The sequence below is a fragment of the Emys orbicularis genome, chromosome 1 (assembly GCF_028017835.1).
Source record: "Emys orbicularis isolate rEmyOrb1 chromosome 1, rEmyOrb1.hap1, whole genome shotgun sequence".
NCBI classification, from domain to species: domain Eukaryota; kingdom Metazoa; phylum Chordata; order Testudines; family Emydidae; genus Emys; species Emys orbicularis.
In genome coordinates, this window is record NC_088683.1 from 254,958,849 (window position 1) to 254,981,494 (window position 22,646).

Sequence of the window (22,646 nt, forward strand, 5' to 3'; positions counted from 1 at the left end):
CCTGTCATGCTTGGATCATCCAAACATTCCTCAAATCAAAGGTATGTTTACTAGGTACAGCCTAACATATGTCTTTAGATTTGCATGTATCCAAAAGCAGATTAAAAATGCCACCTTCAAAGCAACATTGAAATACTTAACACTGATGGTTAAATTTAGTAGAGTTCTACAAATGTTTGTCATTCCATCTCTCCCCTCTCTCCTCCTCCCCTCCCCGACTCTGTCCTTTAATAAAGATTGAACATTTGTTAATGAATGCAAAGACAAATACCAAAAGGAAGCAGGGATATACTGAAAAAAAGTCCTCAGCTTCAGATTACTTCAATAAAACAATCAGCTAGAGTTACTGCACTGGGAAAGTTGGCGACAAACTGCTCTCTTTCTCAGAGTTGTTAATGGTTTTCTATAACAATAAAAAAAGGGAACTCACATTAAGAACATAGCATTGCCTCCTGCTGGTACATAAACTTGGATAACTTTCTAATGGAAATATAGTGTTTTTCCTTCTCTCCTTGTGTCTCCAGCTATGCTGGATTTCGCCTTTAAAGTGCATTGAGGAGAAAGGAGAAAGAGGCGGCACCATGGAGTAGGTTTTTAAAACCACTTTTCCTGATAGGAATAATTTGTCTCAGTAGGGTACAGAGAAAATGCATGTTACTCATTATTGTGCTCCTATGCAGTGAAATCTTTCAAGGGAAAGGCCACCCCTCGCTCTGTGTGAAATCCCAATTCAGGGATATTGCCACCCTCAGAGATGTAGAATTTTACAGCAGAATGCTTGCTACTTATTTTCAGGTTCTCTCCACTAGACTCAATTTACTTCTGGTACCAAATACCCGACTTGTAGCAAGGAAAATACAAATATTATTTGCCTTTATATAATATCATACTTGGTCCAGATTTACACTACTTTGTCCAGGCAAAAGTTATTCTGTAGAATTTATTTTATTGTCATCCAAGTCAAATCAATGTCTGAGACTCTAGTGAATTCGGCTACTCACTCAGTAGCATTTCATAGAATCATAGAATATCAGGGTTGGAAGGGACCTCAGGAGGCCATCTAGTCCAACCCCCTGCTTGGAGCAGGACCTGTCCCCAGATCCTTAAATGGCCCCCTCAAGGCTGCTTGAAGTGGTTAGGTGAGAGTCAGGGATAGTTGTCTGATTTGCCGAGGCTTCAAAACCAGAACCAAGAAGCTTAGAGAAGATTGCCTCAGGTACACCTTTATGGAGGCTGCCCTTTTTACCCAGTGTCGGTAGTACTTTGGTCTGTTACAGGGAGTTCCTCCAGGCCCACGAGTTTCTCCCTTGGCTTTACCAGAAGGCAGGGAAAAGAGACAATCCCCTTTACTGTGACACTCCTCAAAGAAGCATAAGCATTCATACCTCTCTTGGCCTCCAAAGCTGAAGAAAATAGTGGCTTCTCCATCGTCGGAGTCCTTGGTGTGGGACTCTTTGGCTGCAGAGACGTACCACTCTGGTATCAAAGGTACAGGGCACCCTCAGGCTTACCACTCCCCAGTGCTGCTTCCTACTGTCTCGGTTAGAGCAGAGTCATTGACTCTGGTTCCCGAGTTTGGACTGTTGAGGCCAGCTGATTCTTCAGAGTAGAGGCTGGAGCCATCGCCCTTGATCACAGTGAGGCAAAGGCCTATTTCAGTACCAACCACCCTAGAGGCCTATGCAGTTGCAAAGGATCTTCTGAGCCTCTCCGTACCACCCTCAATGGTTACTCAGACCAATGGTGTCTTACCAGGGCCACTGTATGGCATTCACATGTTGTCTCCTGTGTTGGTGTCTGCTCCAGCACTAGTGGCTTCAGGTCCAGTGTCACATCCTTTGGTGATGGAGCTGGCTTTAAGACTGTGAGTATCCCCTCCACCACAGTGCATGGTACCAATAGCTAGAAAGCCCCCAGTGTTGCTGCCTGTACAGTAGTCTAGTCAGATCTTGATCCCAACTGCCGATGACACCATCTGGTAATGCGCCTCCATGACCCGCCGAGTACTTGTGCTCCTCCTTAATCTGGAGTGGATTCCTACATCTTCCACTATAAGGAATCCAGGGCATCTTCCATGGATCATTATTGGTCTCATAGGAATCATCCTAAAAAAAGCAGATTGAGAGATTGGAGGGCCCCGTCAAGGCTTGATTGGCCTTCAGTATCATACCAGCCCCATCACTGATCCTACTGTGGGAGATGTCTCTGGAGTCTAGATCATCATTTCAGCCACACTACAGAAATTGGTCCCCAAGAAGGGACACCGCTCCACCCAGTATGACAGACTGGTAGAAGTCAGTACCAAACAGCCACTACACTATGGAAATATATCTCCAAGTGGTAAAGTCTTGCTGTGCAGATCCAATAGGGCTCTTGACCCTGGTTCCAACCATCAGTGAGGCACCAAGGATTGGGATCGCCATTCGTTGTCTTCAGTCTGGTCGGATACAATGGAAGTTTTTGACCAGCCCCCGAAGGGATCTAGCCTCCCTCCTCTGAATACATCCTCCTCATCAGATGAGGCACTGGTACTGGAATTCAGTTCTCTGGTACTGGCTGATTTTAAGGCCTATCAAGAAACTTTGAAAAGAATGACCACCTCCTTGGGTATACAAATCAAGCATGTGGAAGAAAATCCACCCAATCTCATAGACATTTTACATGCAGCCATGTCATGGAAAGTTGCTCTCCCTGTAAACGATGCGATTAAGCAGTCTATTAAACTCTTATGCCATTGTCCCTCATGCCAGTAGCAAAGTGCATGGAATGCTAGTACCGGGTTCCATCTCAGGGGCTTGAGCAGTTTTATCAACATGCCACACCAGGATCCCTCATAGTGGCATCACTAAATGAAAAGCACTGCCACGGTAGAACAAAAGCAACTAAGGACAAGGATGCAAACAAATTGGACCTCTTTGGCCAAAATATTTATTTAACTGTGGGTTTATAACTGCTCATGGCAAATCATCAAGCCCTATAAGCCCATTAAAACTATTCAAATTGGGATGCAATCTCGAAAATTCCTTAGGAAGCTGTCTGAGGTCTCCAGGGCAGAGTTTCAGTCCCTTCTAGTGAAAGGTCATGTGGTTGCAAGGTCTGCATTAAAAGCCTTTTTGGATGCAGCAGACCCAGCTGCCAGAGTCCTGGCAATGGTGGTAACCAGGTGCTGTGCATTATGGCTCAGTCTCATAGACGCATAGACTTTAGGTTAGAAGGGACTGTCATGATCATCTAGTCTGCTCTCCTGCACATTGCAGGCTACAGAACCTCACCAACCCATTCCTGTAATAGACCCCTAGCCTCTGGCTGAGTTACTGAAGTCCTCAAATCATGATTTAAAGACTTCAAGTTACAGAGAATTCACCATTTACATTAGTTTAAACCTGCAAGTGACCTCTGCCCCATGCTGCAAAGGAAGGCAAAAAATCCCCAGGGTCTCTGCCAATCTGACCCAGGGGAAAATTCTTTCCTGACTGCAAATTTGGTGATCAATTAGACCCTGAGCATGTGAGCAAGACCCAGCAGGCAGATACCTGGGAAAGAATTCTCTGTAGTAATTCAGAGCCCTCCCCATCTAGTGTCCCATCACCAGCTGTTGGGGATTTTTGCTACTGGCAGTAGCTGATGGGCCACATGCCATTGTAGGCAGTTCTATCATACCATCCCCTCCAATAAACTTATCGTGCTCAGTCTTGAAGCCAGTTAGGTTTTTTGTCCCCACTGCTCCCCTTGGAAGGCTGTTCCAGAATTTCACTCTGATGGTTAGAAACCTTTACCTAATTTTGAGCCTAAATGTGTTGATGGCCAGTTTATGTCCATTTGTTCTTGTGTCCACATTGGCGCGTAACTTAAATAATTCCTCTTCCTCCCTGGTGTATTTATAAAGATCAATCATATCTCTCCTCAGCCTTCTGTTGGTTAGGCTAAACAAGCCAAGCTCTTTGAGTCTCCTCTCATAAGGTAGGTTTTCCATTTCTCGGATTATCCTAGTAGCCCTTCTCTGCAACTGTTCCAGTTTGAATTCATTTTTCTTAAACATGGGAGACTAGAATTGCACACAGTATTCCAGATGAGATCTCACTGATGCCTTGTATAATGGTAACAACACTTCCCTTTCGCTGTTGGAAAAACCTCCCCTGATGCATCCTAGGACTGCATTATCCTTTTTCACGGCTGCATCACGTTGACATCTCATGTGATCAACAATACACCCAGATCTTTTCCTCCTCTGTCACTTCCAACTGATAAGTCTCCAGCTTATAGCAAAAATTCTTGTTGTTAGTACCTAAATGCATGACCTTAGCAGATTTACCCGAAGATAAGGAACGGAAATGTGAGGAAAGTGATGGAGAATCATCCTGGTGGCATAAAAGAGAATGATGATAAAGAAGAATGTGGCTCACATGAAAAGGAGAGTAATGACAAAGAAGAATCAGCCTTGCATAATGACAAACAACAGAGAGAAAAATTGCAAATCGATACATCAGATCCTGCTTTATGGCCGGCAATCCTAAACTCTGCCAATATTGATCATATAATTGTGAACAGGCCAGGCAAAATCGAGGATATGACTTTTCCAGTAAATGAGCAGAAGCGACACTTCTCAAAGTCACATGTGCTCGAGAATGGTGAGAAACTGAATCTACATTGACTAGTTTACTTGAAATCAACTGACAAAGTGTTCTGGTTTTGTTGCAAAATATTTGACAAGAATGCCAAAAGGTTGCTTGTGCTTTCTGAGTACAATTACTGGCATAACTTAGCTAGTGCTCTGAAGCAACATGAAAAGTCACCAGGCCATTATGCGGCCTAATCCAAATGGATGGAGGTGGAGTCCAGGCTCAAGCTGAATAAATGCAAAGACACAGAAAACGCAGCACATTATTAATGTAGAAACCCAGCACTGGAGGAATGTGCTCGAGCATCTGATCTGACAGAATAGGTTGTGCTGGTGGGGGAGTGGCACTATATGTGAAAGAAAGCATAGAATCAAATGAAGTAAAAATCTTAAATGAACCAAACTGTACCATAGAATCTCTATGGATAGCAATTCCATGCTCTGATAGTAAGAATATAGCAGTAGGGATATATTACCGACCACCTGACCAGGATGGTGATAGTGACTACAAAATGCTCAGAGATTAGAGAGGCTATAAAATAAAAAACTCAACAATAATAATGGGGGATTTCAACTATCCCCATATTGACTGGGTACATGTCACCTCAGGACGGGATGCAGAGATTAAGTTTCTTGACACCTTAAATGACTGCTTCTTGGAGAAGCTAGTCCTGGAACCCACAAGAGGAGAGGCAATTCTTGCTTTAGTCCTAAGTGGAGCACAGGATCTGGTCCAAGAAGTGAATATAGCTGGACTGCTTGGTAATAGTGACCAGGGCCCTCCCTAGCTATTTTGTTGCCCTATGCAGCCCCAGGCCTCTGCGGGGGGGGGGGAGGGGAGGCTGTGTGGGGCCCCGCCCCAGGCCTCTGTGGGGAGAGGGGGGCTGGTCACTTCCTGCAGGAAGTGGAGTGACCCGGCCCCAGCCTGCTCTGCTCCCCTGGCTCCCAGGCTAGGGGGGAGCTGCCCCGCAGAACTCGCCGGCCAGGGGAGCGGAGCAGGCTGGGGCCGGGTCGCTCTACTTACTGGTGAGTGCAGGCCCAACCACTTCTGGAGTCCTTATGGGAGTAGGGGCGGGGCTGGGGAGGGAAGAGGCGGTGCAGGACGGAGCAGGGGTGGGGGCCCTGGGGAAGAGCCAGAACAGGGGCTGCTATTAAAGGTAGCCATCCTGCAGCAAAAAAACTTCAGGACCAGACTCCAAAGAGAAACTGCTGAACTTCAGTTCATTTGCAAAGTTGACACCATCAGCTCAGGATTAAACAAAGACTGTGAATGGCTAGCCAACTACAAAAGCAGTTTCTCCTCCCTTGGTTTTCACACCTCAACTGCTAGAAGAGGGCCTCATCCTCCTTGATTGAACTGACCTCGTTATCTCCAGACTGATTCTTGCCTGCATATTTATACCTGCCTCTGGAAATTTCCACCACATGCGTCTGACGAACTGGGTATTCACCCACAAAAGCTTATGTTCCAATACGTCTGTTAGTCTATAAGGTGCCACAGGACTCTTTGTTGCTTAAAACAACTCAAGATAGTTAAGTCCAAAGCAGACTGTGAAGAGCTACAAAGGGATCTCACAAAACTGGGTAACTGGGCAACTAAATGGCAGATGAAATTCAGTGTTGATAAATGCAAAGTAATGCACATTGGAAACATAATCCCAACTATACATATAAAATGATGGGGTCTAAATTAACTGTTATCACTCAAGAGAGAGATTTTGGAGTCATTGTGGATAGTTCTCTGAAAAAATCCACTCAATGTACAGCGGCAATCAAAAAACTAATGGAATGTTGGGAATCATTAAGGAAGTGATCGATAATAAGACAGAAAATATCATATTGCCGCTACATAAATCCATGGTATGCTCACATCTTGAATACTGCATGCAGATGTGGTTGCCCCATCTCAAAAAGAGATATTGGAATTGGAAAAGGTTCAGAAATGATTAGGAGTATGGAACACTTCCGTATGAGGATTGATTAATAAGATTGGGACTTTTTAGCTTGGAAAAGAGACAACTAAGGGGGGATATGCTAGAAGTCTATAAAATCATGACTGGTGTGAATAAAGTAAATAAGGAAGTGTTATTTTCTCCTCATAATACAAGAACTAGGGGTCACCAAATGAAGTTAATAGGCAGCAGGTTTAAAACAAACAGAAGGAAGCATTTCTTCACACAACACACAGTCAACCTGCGGAACTTTTTGCCAGAGGATGTTGTGAAGGCCAAGACAGGGTTAAAAAAAGAACTAGATAAATTCATGGAGGATAAGTCCATCAGTAGCTATTAGCCAGGATGGGCAAGGATGGTGTCCCTAGTCTCTGTTTGCCAGAAGTTGGGAATGGGCGACAGCGGATGGATCACTTGATGATTACCTGTTCTGTTCATTCCCTCTGAAGCACCTGGCATTGGCCACTGTCGGAAGACAGGATACTGGGCTAGATGGACCTTTGGTCTGACCCTCTTGCTTACAAAGAATAATTTGACTTTCTGGGCTTGTCAAATAAATTGTTCACTGAACATAATGATAATTTCCTGAGTTTGGTAGAGCTCCTTGGGAAATACGATGATGTCATGCATGATCACCTATGTCAAATAGTTTGTAAAGAAGCTATGGACGCTTACTGCCGCAAAACAATTCAAAATGAATTGATTGCCCTTATGGCAAGGAAGGTGCTTGATAACATATTGATGTGGCTCAGGAAAGCGAAGTGCTATGCCATTATAATGGACTGCACTCCTGACATTAGTGACAGTGAAAAGATGTCATTTGCAGTAAGATTTGTTGACAATGACGATGTCTGTATCCAAGTAAAGGAACACTTTAGCTGTTAACGGTCTGTGGACAACTCTCCTGGAAAAGGCCTAATAGAACTGTTTATGAACGTTTTGAATGAGAATAAAATAAAACTTCAGGACAGCCGTGGCCAAGGCTACAACAATGACACAAACATGAAAGGAAGAAACTGTGGCATCTAGGCAAGGATCCTTGCACTGAATCCAAGATCTTTCTTCATGCCTTGTGGCTGCCATTCCCTCAACCTGGTTGTATCAGATGCAGCAGCATCTTCTTTAGATTCAGTATCTTTCTTTGGAGTATTGCAAAGTATATACATCCTGTTTTCAGCATCAACTTTACTATGACGTGGAAGATCTTCATGAACATTGTTACGAATCTGACCTTGAAGCCGCTAAGTGACACTCCCTGAGAGAGCCACACTGACAGCATAAGACCAGTGAGGTACCAAGTGACTGAGGTTTATGACACCCTGATGGAACTGGCGCAGTCGAGTAAAGCCGAGGCTGGAATCCAAAACAAGGTGCAAAGCCTGGCAAACCAGATCACTGACTTCAAATTTCTGGTCTCAGTTGTGGTTTGGCACGATATCCTGTTCCAAGTAAATGTTGTAAGCAAAGCATTACAAAGTCAGTCAATGCACACTGCAACTGCTACTGCTGCCTTGATTTCATTGTTGCCTACAGAGACAATGGATTTGAAGAGACCATCAATGCTGTCCAAGGAAATGGTGGAAAACTTAGGAGTTGAGCCTGTCTTCAAGGAAACTCATATTCATCGGAAGAAGAAACAGTCTGGTTACGAGGGCAGAGGTGAGGTGATGGGAAGCAAAAAGAAGAAAAATTCAAGAGGGAATTTTTTTGCTCGCTTTTTGACACTGCTCAAGTGTCCATTGAACAAAGGTTTGGACAAATGAAGCAACATGAAAAGACCTAGCATTTTTTTGTATGACCTTAGTAAGCTGACAGCACACAGGAAAACACTCTTGAACAATTGTACAGATCTTTACCAGATGCTGACACATGAGGAATGTTCGGGTATGTCAATGTCAATGATAAAGGCCTTTATGTCAAATTGGACATCCATCCATCACATTTTGCAACACGGGAAGCACTCTCCACTCCAAGTTCTCCAATTCATTCATGACGCAGAGCTGAAGGACACTTTTTCTAATGTGTGGATAGCTTTGAGGATTCTGCTCACGCTGCCGGTCACAGTCGCGGGTGATGAGCGCAGCTTTTTGAAGCTCAGGGTCATTAAAATATATCTTCGATCGATGATGGTTGACAAGAGACTGACATTGCTTGCTATTTTATTGCTTGAAAATGCCATTGGCCAGTCTTTGGATCTCTCTGATGCTGTGTTTCAGTTCGCAAGGGCAAAGGCAAGAAAAGTAATCTTTTGAACTAAAGGACTAGAGTTAACATTCTTAGGCTGTCGCCTACTGTAACACTATTTAATACTGGTCCACTCAATGTTGGTGCACAGCTCAGTTTCAATTTTTTTTATTTGCTTATATATGGGATGAACAAATACAGATTTACAGATCCTAGCATGCAAATTTATCGTCTTATATGACAGGGATAAATCATGCATGTGAATCATGAGAGAGGGAAGACCTACATTTTAATCTCTTCTCCATATCAGGCAGAGGGGAGACTTGAACCCACGTTCCCACCTCATGCACAGAGGCAGGAATAAGTACTACCTAGGACATCCCTGACCAGTATTGACTAGCCCAGTGTTTCTCAAACTGGGGTCGCCGCTTGTGTTGGGAAAGCCCCTGGCGGGCCGGGCCGGTTTGTTTACCTGCCCCATCCACAGGTCCGGCCGATCGCGGCTCCCACTGGCCGCAGTTCGCCGCTGCAGGCCAATGGGAGCTGCTGGAAGCGGCGCGGGCCAAGGGACATACTGGCTGCCGCTTCCAGCAGCTCCCATTGGCCTGCAGCGGCGAACTGCGGCCAGTGGGAGCCGCGATCGGCCGGACCTGTGGATGGGGCAGGTAAACAAACCGGCCAGCCCGCCAGGGGCTTTCCCTACACAAGCGGCGACCGCAGTTTGAGAAACACTGGTCTAGCCTGTTCTTAAAAACCTCCAATGACGGAGATTCCATAACTCCCCTAGGTAATTTAGGGTGCTTAACTACCTTGACAATTAGGAAGTTTTTCCTAATGTCTAACCTAAATCTCCCTTGCTGCAATTTAAGCCCATTGCTTCTTATCCTGTCCTTAGTGGATAAGAATTTTTTTTTTATCACCCTCCTCTTTATAACAATCTTTTACATACTTGAAAACTGTTATCATGCCTTCCCTCAGTCTAGCCTTTTTTGCAACTGTATCACATGTTGACATATGCAATTTCGATCCACTAGATCCTTTTCAACAGTACTATTGCCTAGCCAGTTATTTCCCATTTTGTAGTTGTACATTTGATTTTTTTTCTTCTTAAGTGAAGTACTTTGCAGTTGTCTTTATGAAATTTCATCTTGTTCAATTCCGTCTAATTTTCCAATTTAGGGTTGTTTTGAATTCTAAATTGGTCCCCCAAAATCTTTGCAACCCCTCCCACCTTGGTGTCATCCACAAATTTTATAAACATACTGTCCACTCCATTATCCAAGTCATTAATAAAAATATTAACTAACATTGGACCCAAAACTGACCCCGTGGGACCCCACTAGATACGTCCTCCCATTTTGACAGCGAACTGGTGATAACTACTTTTTAAGTAAGGTCTTTCTACCAGTTGGGCACCCACCTAATAGCAATTTCATCTAGCGCACATTTTCCTAGTTTGCTTATGAGAATATCCTGTGGGACTGTGTCCTGTGGGACTGTGTCAAAAGCCTTACTCAAATCAAGATATGTCACATCTACTGCTTCCTCATTACCCTCATCCACTAGGTCAGTAGCCCTATCAAAGAAGGAAATTAAGTTGGTTTTGCATGATTTGTTCTTGACAAATCTATGCTGGCTATTCCTTGTAATCCTACTATCATCTAAGTGCTTACAAATTGATTGTTTAATAACTTGTTCCAGTATCTTTCCAGGTATTGAAGTGAGGCTGACTGATCTATAATTCCCTGGGTCCTCTTTGTTCCCCTTTTTAAAGATAGGGATTATGTTTGCCCTTCCCCACCCCTCAGGGACTCACCCATCCTCCAGGAGTTCTCGAAGACAATTGCTAATGGTTCCAGGATTGTTTCAGCTAGTTCCTTAAGTACGTTAGGATGCATTTCATCAGGCACTGCTGATCTGAATACATATAAGTTCTCTAAATATTCTTTAACCCATTTCCCCCTCTATTTTTGTCTTACATTCGTCCCCCTGGTTGTTAATATTAATTATGCTGAGTATCTGGTCACCATTAAGCTTTTAGTGAAGATTGAAGCAAAATGGGCATTAAACACCTCAGCCTTCTGGATGTCACCAGGTATGAGTTTTCCTTCCATGCTAAATAGTAAACCTACACTTTCCTTCGTCTCTCTCTTGCTCCTAATGTATTTAAAGAACCACTTCTTATTGCCTTTTTGTCCCTTGCTAGATGTAACTCACATCATGTATCGGTCTGGAAATGAACAGAGAAAAATCAATACTACTTGCTCCTCCAGAGAATAGAGTTTATTGGAGCAATCCTAGATTCAACACTAGCCAGGGCTTTTCAGCTGCTGCCAAGATTCCTAGTGATACAGGATGCTGCATGTCCCTCAAGAACCATCCTCAAACATCAGTGAGGAACTGCTTCAGGCTGCCATAAGTGCATATGATGGTATGCACTTATGACCCCACATGCCAGACTGTATCGCAGGAGGTTGCAGGCCTGGCTCAAGTCAGTGTACCACCCTCAGGCACATCACCTGGACAGACTATTTGTATCCTAGGCAAAGACTTATCCTCTGTGATTGGTGGATGCAGGCCCACCGACAGCAATTCCAGGTCCCAGGCCAGAACAGTCAATAGGCCCCCTAGAAAGGTCTGCCTGACATTTGGGTGGTGCTGCCGGCTGTGCTGTTGATGCCTAACGAGCTGTTGCCGGCTGCGCTGCTGGGCATGCTTTTCCAGCACAGCCAGGGCTTCCATATGCCCGCCTGGCAGCCCTGGCCGCCGCCGGCACCACCCCCTGCGTGCCTAGGAGCCTTGTGGCCTGCCCGGGTGATTTAAAAGGACCCGGGGCTCCTGGCCGCTGCCACCACTACTGTGGCAGTGGCCAGGGGCCCCTGGGCCCTTTTAAATCGCCTGGGCCCCATGGCAATTGCCTCCTCCCCGCACTCCCCCCCTCCCTGGCGGCAGGCCTGGGTGGATGAGACAAGACAATGTCTTCAGGGGAGTCCCTTTCAGTTGCCTCTTCCTTCCATGACTCTAGTAACAGATGCTTCATCCATGGAGTATGGAGCGCATCTGGGAGCCATGCAGGCTCAATAGCTGTGGTCCAGTCAAGAGGTGGGAATGCCCCTAAACATTCTAGTGCAATCTCCAAAGCATGTCACCAATTCCTGCCCATGTATGCAGCAGAACTGTCCAAGTACTTACAGTCACCATCACAGTGGCGTTCTACATCAACAAGTAGGGGGCACCAGACCAAACAGCCTGTGCCAAGAGGCAGTCAGGCAGTGAAACTTCTGCATACAAAATTCACTGACACTTGTAGCATCACACCTCCTGGGAGTTCAGAATGGAGTAGTAGTCCGGCTCAGCAGATCCGTCAGTTTGGATCACGAGTGATCACTCAGCACAGTATTCTAAGGGTACGTCTACACTACCCGCCGGATCGGCGGGTAGCAATTGATCTATCGGGGATTGATTTATCGCATGTAGTGTAGATGCGATAAATCGATCCCTGATCGCTCTCCCTTCGACTGCTGAACTCCAGCTTGGCGAGAGGCAGAAGCAAAGTCGACAGGGAGTGACGGCCGTTGATCCCGCACTGCGTGGACACGAAGTAAGTGATTCTAAGTCGATCTAAGATATGTCAACTTCAGCTATGCTATTCTCGTAGTTGAAGTTCCGTATCTTAGATCGATCCCCCCCCTCCCCTAGTGTAGACCAGGCCTAAAATCAGTATTTCAAGTAGGGGGAATTCCAAGTGTGGATGTATTTGCAACCCATCAGAACAGGAAATGCACCCAGTTCTGCTTGGACCCTGGGCTGTGGCCCACTTTCCTCTCAGACATGTTCCTTTTTCCTTGGGACCAGGGCCGGCTCCAGAGTTTTTGCCGCCCCAAGCGGCAGGAAAAAAAATAAAATAAAGCTGCGATCGGCGGCACTTCGGTGGCAGCTCCACCGCCGCCGCTTCGTTCTTCAGCGGCAATTTGGCGGCAGGTCCTTCCCTCTGAGAGGGACTGAGGGACCCGCCGCCGAATTGCCACCGAAGAGCCAGATGTGCTGCCCCCTTTCCGTTGGCCGCCCCAAGCACTTGCTTGCTGCGCTGGTGCCTGGAGCCGGCCCTGCTTGGGACAAGAACATGGTCTATGCCTACTCCCAGTCCTGCTGATCCCCAAGATCAATGTCAGGCTGATAAGGATGAACAAAAGCTCCACACTCTGGATGTTTGATAAGCCCTAGCCTTTTATCTAGATAGAATTAGGCCCTTCCATGGCTCCTCCCAACTATTTTTCTCCTATACAGAACAAGTGAGAGAGCATCTTGTAATGGCACCACAGCTGTCCAAGTGGATCACCAGCTGTATCATCATGTGTTACAATGCTCCGGGTCTTACCCCTCCGGTACAGTTATCTGAGCATTCAACCAGAGCTCACTCATCATCCATGCTGTTTGCGAGTAATGTCCCAATTGCAGGCATTTGCCGAGCAGCAATGTGGTCCCCAGCGCACACCTTTGCTACACATTATGCAATTCTGACTTTATCAAAGGAAGGTGCTAAGAGAGAATAGTTCTGCAGTCCCTCTGCCAATAACACTCCAAGCCCCTCCTCCTACTGGAAACTGCTTGGGAGTCACCTAAGTTAATGCAGATAGGCAATCACTTGAAGGAAGAACAGTTACTAACCTTTTGGTATTGTTGGTTTGAGATGTGTTGCATATGTCCATTTCATGACCCATATTCCTTCCCCCAATGCATTGGAACCTCTCATCTAAGGGTCTGGTGCGAAGGAACGGGGGTGGGGAGGACATCTTTGCCCTTTATACCCTCAGCTCAGAACACGATGGGCACAGGGGGCAGGCATGGCTGCCCCGACAGGTATCACTGGTACCCGAGACACACACGCACACCTACTGCAATCAACATAGGCAACACATATTGAAGAACAGTAGTTACGAAAAGGCAACTGTTCTTGAATAGGATTAAATAGGACCATAGAGTTTTTGTGTCTCTGTGTTTCAGGCTGTTTTTATTTTATTCTATTTTTGTCAATGGGAATAATACTAAAATCTGCCACTCCATATAAAATTGCTCTAATCAAAATAAAAATGTTTTAAAAAATAAAGAAAAAAACCAACTACCTGAGGGTAAAATCCTTATGGCTCCTTATGTTGGGGCTCCGATCATCCAAGTATCCCCAGTACAGCAACAGCTGCCCTCCACCTCTGTTGTGCAGTGTAAGTCTGTAAAATACAAGGGAAAATGCAAATGTTAACTTAATGCAGTCAACAGCAATGGGATTGCTTGATATCTCTTTGCTTTGTAGGTTTTCTTTCCTCCACTCCACACTTCTCTTCTTTGTTTGTTACATATAAACTCTGAAATATACACAACAGCTGTAGCCAGTATAATTTATGTATGTAAGCAGGGTCTGGAAGAATGCTTCCCTGACAGCTAGTTGGGAGAGGGGAAGAGACCCTGGGTATGTTTATGTAAATACCGTTTGCTCCTGCTTTGCTTAGATTTGCTAGCTATTCAGCAGATGGAGCAGTGTTTTGCTCATTGTCATCAACTTGGCTGGTGTTGGGTCACAAATCATGTTAGTACTGAATGCAGGAGTGGTGAACTATGGTTACCAATGTTTGTAATTATTGTGGGAATATAGAAAAGAAGGTCTGTGCTGAACCTGTCCCAAAGGAGGGAGTCACTTTTGGTTTGGTAAAACAAGGGCTTGAATGTCCAAGCCTTGTGAAAGTAAGAGGGATGGGGGCAGGAATACCAGCCAGGAGGCTGCACACCCTCAAGGGTCCTCCCTAGGCTGGTTTAAACTGTTCTTCCCTCCTCACCCCCCCCCCCAACACTGTTCAAAGAAAGAGCTAAATAGGCTTCCTTAGGAGTCTCTTTGTTATTTTAAATGCTCCATCAGAGCTGAAGCCAGTTGTGATAGGACTGTGTTTCTGCCCTACCTGCCCAGAGCTGGAAATCACTGAGAGCTGAAATCACTTGTGACAGGACTGTGTTTCCTGCACACTAAGAGACTGGCTGGCAGGGGCGGCCGGTGGGAGCAGCAAGCAGGCAGATGGCAGGAGCAAGAGCAGGTGGCCGGTGTGGGCGGCCGACAGAGGCGACTGGTGGGAGCAGCGAGTGGGTGGCCGGCAGGGGCGGCCGGCGGGACAGCAGGGCAGCAGTGGAGAGGCGTGATGAGTGAGTAACATGCCTCTTTCCCCCACTTTAGCCCCTACCCAGGGTGGGAGGTGAACTCTGCAGAGCACAACTGAACTCTGGGTCTGCACTGACCAAGGACAGCAACTGTGGGTGGGGTGCAGAGAAGGGTCTGGCGTGTGAAGGGGACTTTTGGGTTGCTGGACTTAAGAACCTGAGGGGAAAAGGCACGGCCCAACCTACTTGGGGTGGGTCTTTTACTCATGGTTTATGTTTATGAACCCTGTTTGCAGTGTTTTCCCAAATTAATGCCAAGTTACTTCCCTCCTTTTATTAAAAGTTTCTTTTCTACACTCATACTCTGTGCTTGTGAGTGGGGAATTATTGCCTCTCAGAGGTGCCCAGGGGTGATGTGTAAATTTCGCAGGTTACTGGGTGGGGGCTCGAGCCGGTTCTGTGTTGGATTGATGGAAAGGAACCCCAAGATATTGAACCCAGCCCTGGCTGCTGCTGGCTCCACCTAGCAGAAGGGTTATACGTAGAAGCCTAATATAATAGATTTTAAAAAAATTGAATTTAATACAAATATAAAGCCTATATTTGCAATGCTCCAAGCCACACCATGTTCTAGCTAAAACGGAGTTGAGAGAGTGGCTGGTGACCATAACAAGCTAGAAGAACAAAGTGACAGAGTAATAACAAATATATTACACATATAACCCATAATATATAGAATACAGTATGTGTCATGACAATGGACATTTTAAATATATTTGAATAAATGAAAATATATTGTCACAGCATTCCTATGAAATGTCATGAAACGTGGTCCATTTCACAATGCCTATAAATAATTCACATACTTCTCAATATTGTATATACTGTTCTGTATGCTGACCTGTATATTTCAAATAAATGTTCAATACATTTGATGAAACATCAAAATGTGCACACAGGGAATCTATTATTTTTCCACTGGAGTGTAAGATACAAATTTTTACATGTTCAAGAAATGAATCAACCAACTATAAAAAGATCCATACATTTTGTGAATACATTTTAATGTGTCCTTTGTTGATGATCACCATTCAGCTAATGACTCACAAGAGGCTTTGCCTCTGGCTCTAAACTGACTTGTGAAGACCTTAACATGGATCACTGATTAATGTTTTATGATCAGTCTTAATACCAGAAATCTACTGGAGCAATTACTAGTAGACTAGTTCATTCTAAAGTCACATCACAAGTAATGCCACAGTTATGATTCTATCAGCTTCTCCATTACAAACCTTCATGTTCAATATATCTTAACCATGTCAAACTGATAGAGGAGAACATTTTAGGTGGATAAGGTATCAGTCTCTGCTTTTTCTTTTCTTTTTTTTTTGGGGGGGGGGAGGGATGCTGATGTTAAGTAATGTATTTTGAGCTTATAAAGAAGCACAAAATATAAATTTCATGCAGTTCAAGTATGTTATTTTGCCAGACTGTAAACCAAAAATGTAGTTTTTAAAAAAAAGAAAAAATGAGAGAATTATGCCTTCCTGTGGACTAAGCCATATTTTGCTAATATGAAAAAATATATTGTAAAGTTGCAGATGTTTAATGTCATATCATAAACATGTAGTAAATCTCATGACCAAAGCTCTCTCTGGCTCACATTTTGGATCTCTGTTATGTATTTAGGACTCGCTCAACATGCACAAGTGAGAAATGTGGAGTGATATAGAGTGTGAAGAATAGGAGAGTTTGATGACATATACTTTTTAATGTGAGGCAATTCTATTATGTGCAACATTGTCACCACATTTAAGGCCTCAATCCTGTTTCCATCAGTGGGAGCTTTTTCCATCTCATGAATGGAACCCAAAGTGTCAGCGCTACGATCTGAAGTGGAGGGGAGAAAAGAGGGGCAGTGTGGCTCTGTGGAGGCAATGCACGCTGAGAAAACAATTACTGCTGGGAAGTAACCCATTTTTCTCCTTCATGACATTTCTTCCCTATGGGAAGAGACTGTCAAGCACTGACTTCCTTGAGGAGATGGGCCGAGGAGCTTTGCCAGTTAAACAGTGATTGAAGCACTGTCCTCAACAAACGAGCATCTGTCCTTGATGCAACATCAAGCTATTTGTGAAACTGTGATCCATTCGCTACATAGAATAATCCAGGTTTCTGAAAATAGCACAGCATGGATACATGCCATTGAGGCTGCCATCCCTCAGGACCTGGCCCTTTGAGGACAAAGTATTGAGCAACTATTTAATAAGAGCTGGGATCTAACCAGACTCCGACACAAACTCTTTGAATGGGCTGCCTCTGCCTTTTTCTTTTCAAAACACCCCTCAGTGCAGTAAATAAACTAACAGTGGAGCATTATTTCTGCCTGCTTTAAAAGGCTGTGTTTTATTCTTCTCATTCAGAGAATTCACTCAGAACATTTTCAGTGGTTGGAGTGATCCTTTCTAAATACTTTCTTCACAAGATGATATAGGAAATAAAAGGTAAGTGTGTTGTGTTATTTTTTGTTCTATTGCACCTCCCTTGTTGTCCCAGATCACTTTAGTGATGCCATTTTTTGTTGTTGTTGGACAAACATTTCCTTTGGGACTGGCCCTTCCTCACCCCTTACTCGAGTATAACTTCTATTGACCTTCAGAGGGGAATTTGCCTGAAAAAGGATTGGGGCCTATATTTCTTAAGGCTTGGTAACTTAATTGGAGTTACTTCTGATTCACATTGGTGTACAGATGGGCCTGAACTGGAATACCAAATCCAAACACCCTGAACTATGGGGAAATCTCAATTTAGATCCAGATCTGAACTTTACAACTTGGGCCTATCTCATCTTTACTGTCAACCAAAACATAAACAAACACAGGAAAGGAAGAGAAAGTATTGTTGCCTGGCTGCCTTAAATAGGATGAGCTACACAATGGCACATGTAAACATTTTCCAAAGACCTAAGTAGGGAAAACACAACTAATACTGAAAAATCCCCCTGTGACAGCAGAACTATCAGAATTGCAGATGCAAAATGGGTTGCTTGTGGGTGGGATTTTTTGAGCACCAGAACCCAGCATGCTCTTCCAGCTCAGTTAGTTCTGGGCAGTGTCACAAGGCTTGTATGAGTCAGAATCTAACCGGAGACCTCTAAAACTTATTGTATGACTCTCTACTGCATGAGCTAAAAGCCACATGCCTCATAGGCCAAGGCCGTAGCAGACCCATCAATCTCTAGATGGTCTAGGTGACATTAGAGGGGGACAGAGCACCACACCAAGCAGGCATGGGGTACATTTGGATCCTATAATGTACTTTGAGAAGGACAACGGGCAAAGGATCAACTGCTGGGTCATTTTAGTGGGAGAGTTTGAAATGGAAAGCCAAAGGAATATGTTCTTCAGTAGCATTTATTTTGTGCTTGAGGTGTGTGATTTACTAGAATAACACCTGAGGACCCAGTTCTGCAAACTTTAATTCCCTGACTTCAGTGGGACTCTGCATGGGGTATGTAGGATCAGGTCCTGAAATTATATTCTCCATTATCTAAAGGCTCTTTGTTATAATACTTAGATCTATTATTCTAAGAATTTTGGCTTCTAGCTATGTTAACCCAGTTGTAATAATTATTTTACCACTTACAATTGCTGTTTTCCAGGGACTGTGTTACTAAAGGAAAATAGAGTCCATTATAAATGCCATTATATTACTCGTTAAACTGGTTTTTATATAATATATATATATATATATATATATAGCGAGAGAGAGAGAGCACTTTTTGTAGTCTTCCTTTTTAGTTGACTAATAATAATAAGAACAACTCAGTCAGGGCATGCTAGTCCTGGCCTTCTGTCTAGAGGGCTGGTCTGCCTGGTTGGCATTAAGCACACTGAAGAACCTTCCTTTTAGAAGTTAGTTCTTTGTGTGATTGGATTTTTACCTATTGGATTTTGCAATTTCTGTTCTTACAATATTATTTTGAAAGAGATTCATTATGCATTACAAGATGTAATTAGTTCTCTTAAATAAATCTTCAGTGTCTCCCATAGATCCAACAAATCTGAGGCTTTGACACCATTAATTTTTTTAGAAGGGTCAATGTGTTTATTAATTTGATATATAGGAGCCTGTGAATTATGTGAAACTAAATGTACATATTTTAGATTACTTAATTGACTCTATGACTATTCTGTCCTTGACTAGGTTTGAGATTTACATCAGGTTAATGTTAGAATATTAAATAGTATACATGGAGTTCAGGATCCTGACACAAGGAAGAAAGGAGAGCAGCAGAATACGGACCCTGGACTTCAGAAAAGCAGACTTTGACTCCCTCAGGGAACAGATGGGCAGGATCCCCTGGGAGAATAACATGAAGGGCAAAGGGGTCCAGGAGAGCTGGCTGTATTTTAAAGAATCCTTATTGCGGTTGCAGGAACAAACCATCCCGATGTGTAGAAAGAATAGTAAATATGGCAGGCGACCAGCTTGGCTAAACAGTGAAATCCTTGCTGATCTTAAACGCAAAAAAGAAGCTTACAAGAAGTGGAAGATTGGACAAATGACCAGGGAGGAGTATAAAAATATTGCTCAGGCATGCAGGAGTGAAATCAGGAAGGCCAAATCACACTTGGAGTTGCAGCTAGCAAGAGCTGTTAAGAGTAACAAGAAGGGTTTCTTCAGGTATGTTAGCAACAAGAAGAAAGTCAAGGAAAGTGTGGGCCCCTTACTGAATGAGGGAGGCAACCTAGTGACCGAGGATGTGGAAAAAGCTAATGTACTCAATGATTTTTTTGCCTCTGTCTTCACAAACAAGGTCAGCTCCCAGACTGCTGCACTGGGCAGCACAATATGGGGAGAAGGTGACCAGCCCTCTGTGGAGAAAGAAGTGGTTCGGGACTATTTAGAAAAACTGGACGTGCACAAGTCCATGGGGCCGGATGCGCTGCATCCGAGGGTGCTAAAGGAGTTGGCGGATGAGATTGCAGAGCCATTAGCCATTATTTTTGAAAACTCATGGCGATCGGGGGAGGTCCCGGATGACTGGAAAAAGGCTAATGTAGTGCCCATCTTTAAAAAAGGGAAGAAGGAGGATCCGGGGAACTACAGGCCAGTCAGCCTCACCTCAGTCCCTGGAAAAATCATGGAGCAGGTCCTCAAGGAATCAATTATGAAACACTTAGAGGAGAGGAAAGTGATCAGGAACAGTCAGCATGGATTCACCAAGGGGAAGTCGTGCCTGACTAACCTAATTGCCTTCTATGATGAGATAACTGGCTCTGTGGATGAGGGGAAAGCAGTGGATGTGTTATTCCTTGACTTTAGCAAAGCTTTTGATACGGTCTCCCACAGTATTCTTGCTGCCAAGTTAAAGAAGTATGGGCTGGATGAATGGACTGTAAGGTGGATAGAAAGCTGGCTAGATCGTCGGGCTCAACGGGTAGTGATCAATGGCTCCATGTCTAGTTGGCAGCCAGTTTCAAGCGGAGTGCCCCAAGGGTCGGTCCTGGGGCCGGTTTTGTTTAATATCTTTATTAATGATCTGGAGGATGGTGTGGACTGCACTCTCAGCAAGTTTGCCAATGACACTAAACTAGGAGGCGTGGTAGATACACTAGAGGGTAGGGATCGGATACAGAGGGACCTAGAAAGATTAGAGGATTGGGCCAAAAGAAACCTGATGAGGTTCAACAAGGATAAGTGCAGAGTCCTGCACTTAGGACGGAAGAATCCCATGCACAGCTACAGACTAGGGACCGAATGGCTAGGTAGCAGTTCTGCAGAAAAGGACCTAGGGGTCACAGTGGACGAGAAGCTGGATATGAGTCAATAGTGTGCTCTTGTTGCCAAGAAGGCTAACGGCATTTTGGGCTGTATAAGTAGGGGCATTGCCAGCAGATTGAGGGACGTGATCGTTCCCCTTTATTCGACATTGGTGAGGCCTCATCTGGAGTACTGTGTCCAGTTTTGGGCCCCACACTACAAGAAGGATGTGGAAAAATTGGAAAGAGTCCAGCGGAGGGCAACAAAAATGATTAGGGGTCTGGAGCGCATGACTTATGAGGAGAGGCTGAGGGAACTGGGATTGTTTAGTCTCCAGAAGAGAAGAATGAGGGGGGATTTGATAGCAGCCTTCAACTACCTGAAGGGGGGTTCCAAAGAGGATGGAACTCGGCTGTTCTCAATGGTGGCAGATGACAGAACAAGGAGCAATGGTCTCAAGTTGCAGTGGGGGAGGTCTAGGTTGGATATTAGGAAACATTATTTCACTAGGAGGGTAGTGAAGCACTGGAATGCGTTACCTAGGGAGGTGGTGGAGTCTCCTTCCTTGGAGGTTTTTAAGGCCCGGCTTGACAAAGCCCTGGCTGGGATGATTTAGTTGGGAATTGGTCCTGCTTTGAGCAGGGGGTTGGACTAGATGACCTCCTGAGGTCCCTTCCAACCCTGATATTCTATGATTCTATGACATGGAAGGGAACTGTAAGCAGGCTTTTGAACTGAAAGGTACAGAAATCTCCAGATTGTTATAAAAGTAATGTCTTACATTAGAGTTTTATGCTGTAAAATCAACATTCAGAGTTGAACTTGTTTAGTAACACCAACCACGGAAAGATTTAGTGTTAAATTAAAACAATCTCTTCATACAGATGTTACCTTAGTCTCCTTTATTAAATTAAATCTTTCTATGAAGAAAAGATGGTAATTTGAATGGTAAAAATGTATTATCACTAATATTACTTCAAAAGATATTACAATGATAATGAACCTACTGAAAGAAATAACTTCACAAGAAAGGTCACCATAATTTAAATTGTAAAACATTTGTCATGTCATTAATTCTACTTCCATCATTTCTTATGTAATAAGCCATTTATCATTAGGATCATTTTGATCAGCAATGGCAATAAGTGGGCGCTGATTTAATGAATAGATATGCAGGGTTACTAGCATTGGATGTAAGTAAGGTACTAAAATATGTCCGTATTCTTTAATTTAGGATTTCTGGAAAAATGCTTATCTTAAGTATTGGCTCACGTTTGAGTGATTGGCCAAATGGATTCCACTTCTGGGGTGCATGCATCCCATGTGCATGAGATCAAATTCTTTGGTTGATAAAGGTAAGAGTGGTGATGTAATATAATTAGACTTTTGTAAGGCATTTGACTTGCTATTGCAAAATGCTTTGATTTAGAATCTAGAATAATACAAAATCAACCCAGCACACATTAAATGGATTAAAAGGTGGGGGGCTCAAAATGTAATTGTAATGGGTTCAAAATGTAATTTAAATTGGAAATTGTCTTTGAGCAGGTATGTTTCCAATGGGGCCCCAGAGGGATCGGTTCTTGGCCCTATCCTAGCTAACATTTTTATCAGTCACCTGGAAGAAAACATAAAATCATTACTGATAAAGTTTGCAGATGGCACAAAGACTTGGGGGAGTGGTAAATAATGAAAAGGACAGGTCACCAATACAAGGAGATCTTGATCGCTTGCTAAGCTGGGGATAAGCAAACAATATTCATTTCAGTACAGCCAATGTAAAGTCATACTTCTAGGAACAAAGAATGCAATACTTATGGGATGGTGGACTCTGTCTATCCTGGGAAGCAGTGACTCTGAACAAGACTTGGGGGTTGTAATGGATAATGAGCTGAATATATGCTCCCAATGTGATGCTGAGGCCAAAAGGGCTAACATGATCGCTGGATGTATAAACAGGGAAATATTGAGTAGGAATAGAGAGG